This window comes from Myotis daubentonii, chromosome 2 (genome assembly GCF_963259705.1).
Source record: "Myotis daubentonii chromosome 2, mMyoDau2.1, whole genome shotgun sequence".
In the NCBI taxonomy this organism is placed as follows: domain Eukaryota; kingdom Metazoa; phylum Chordata; class Mammalia; order Chiroptera; family Vespertilionidae; genus Myotis; species Myotis daubentonii.
Window position 1 is genome coordinate 121807674 of NC_081841.1, and position 2430 is coordinate 121810103.

The following is a 2430-nucleotide window of genomic DNA, read 5'->3' on the forward strand; positions in this document are numbered from 1 at the left end:
TTCATGAGGGATATTGGCCTGTAATTCTCTTTTATTGTGTTGTCTTTATCTGGTTTTGGTATGAGGGTGATTCTGGCTTCATAAAAAGAGCTTGGAAGTGTTCCTTCCTCCTGAATTTTTTGGAATAGTCTGAGGAGAATAGGTTTAATTCTTCCTTGAATGTTTGGTAAAACTCCCCTGTGAAGCCGTCTGGCCCCGTGCTTTTGTTTGCTGGAAGCTTTTTGATGACTGCTTCAATTTCCTCCATAGTTATTGGCCTATTGAGATTTTTAGATCCTTCCTGATTAAGTTTTGGAAGGTTTTATTTTTCTAGGAATATGTCCATTTCCTCCAGTTTGTCTAATGTGTTGGAGTAGAGTTGTTCATAGTATTTTCTACCAATCCTTTGTATTTCTATGGGGTCTGTTGTTATTTCACCTCTGTCATTTCTGATTTTATTTATTTGGGTCCTCTCTCTTTGCTTCTTGGTGAGCCTGGCTAGAGGTTCATCAATCTTCTTTATCCTTTCAAAGAACCAGCTCTTGGGGTAGTGTTTTAGCGGCTCTGGGTGTAGAAGGGTGGTGATAGTGGCAGCGAGGGCAGCGAGGGCAGCGAGGAAGTCACTGAAGTGCTCGGTTCTCTCGGCAGTGCAGGGAACTAACCACCACCATGTCGAGCAAAAGGGCAAAGACCAAGACCACCAAGAAGCGCCCCCAGCGTGCAAGATCCAATGTGTTCGCCATGTTTGACCAAGAGTTTAAAGAGGCCTTCAACATGATTGATCAGAACAGAGATGGTTTCATTGACAAGGAATATTTGCATGATATGCTTGCCTCCCTGGGAAAAAATCCAACTGATGAGTATCTAGATGCCATGATGTATGAGGCTCCGGGTCCCATAAATTTTACCATGTTCCTCACGATGTTTGGTGAGAAGTTAAATGGCACAGATCCAGAAGATGTCATCAGAAATGTTTTGCTTGCTTTGATGAAGAAGCAACTGGCACCATTCAGGAAGATTACCTGAGAGAGCTACTGACAACAATGGGAGATCGGTTTAAAGATGAGGAAGTGGATGAGCTGTACAGAGAAGCGCCTATTGACAAAAAGGGAAATTTCAATTACATTGAGTTCACACGCATCCTTAAACATGGAGCAAAAGATAAAGATGACTGAAAAGAACTCCAAATTGCAGCCAAATGTTCTTTGTCGCCACATTGGGTATTTCTGAGACTTTCTCTTAGAGTCCATAACATGCCCTAGCTTTGCAGCTTTTGCCTTTCTTGTGGTATTTATTCTCAGCCATTTTGGGCACAGCCATCTCTATAATCAGACTGGAAGTAGGACTTTTTGTGATTTTCAGAATAGAAAATAGGTAATTGAACTTAACCAGCCTTCCCCACCCCCTCATAACTGCAATCTACACAGAGTCAATATATTTTTTCAGAAAAGTAATTCACTCAATTTTTTTCTGAACCATATTTAAATTTTATGATTTTTTTTAAAAAAAGAACCAGCTCTTGGTTTTATTGATCTTATGTATTGTTTTTTTTTTTTTTTTTTTTTGGTCTCTATGTCATTTATTTCTGCTCTGATTTTGAGAGCTTGTTTGGAGGTTCTAGCAGGGGAGCGCAGCTACTCGTATACCCTTGACCGAAGACCGGTCCTCTCCTCGGGGGGGAAGGTCATCCTCTTCGACTGAGCGCGCAGCTTCGGGAGGGACACACATGGATCGGTGACGGAGGAGGGGGACACCCGCCTAGCCAGCCAGATCAGCCGAATCAACCCTGGCGATCAATGGGGTGACAGATGTCGCAGCCAGATCACCCTCACATCCATCTGATCTTTATTATCTCCTTTCTTCTGCTCATTCTGGGATTTTCTTGTTGTTCTCTTTCTAATTCTTTGAGTTGTAGAGTTAGATGATTTACTACCATTTTTTCTTGCTTTTTGAGGTAGACCTGTAGAGCTATAAAATTCCCTCTCAGGACTGCTTTCATTGTGTCCCATAGGTTTCGGATTGTTGTGTTTTCATTGTCATTAGTTTCTAGGATGTTGTTAATTTCTTCTTTGATCTCATTGGTAACCCAATCAATATTTAATAACATGCTATTAAGCTTCCAAGTGTTTGAGTGTTTTGGATTGTTTTTATTGTAGTTGATTTCTAATATATTATGCCATTGTGATCTGAGAAGGTGCTTGGTATGATTTTATGTTCTTGAATTTGGGGAGACTTTGCTTGTGACCCAATATGTGGTCTATTTTTTAAAATGTCCCATGTGCACTTGAGAAGAACGTATATTCTGCGGCTTTGGAGTGAAATGCTCTGAAGATGTCAATGAAGTCCATCTTATCTAGTGAGTCATTTAGAATTGTTGTTTCTTTGCAGATTTTTTGTCTAGAGGATTTATCCAGTGATGTCAGTGTGTATTAAAGTCCCCTACTATGATTG

General features: G+C 40.6%; 1 pseudogene; it reads left to right on the forward strand.

Annotated features, from left to right (window-relative positions):
- Positions 1-539: 539 nt before the first annotated feature.
- Positions 540-1248, forward strand: LOC132228279 (myosin regulatory light polypeptide 9-like; annotated as a pseudogene).
- Positions 1249-2430: the final 1182 nt, after the last annotated feature.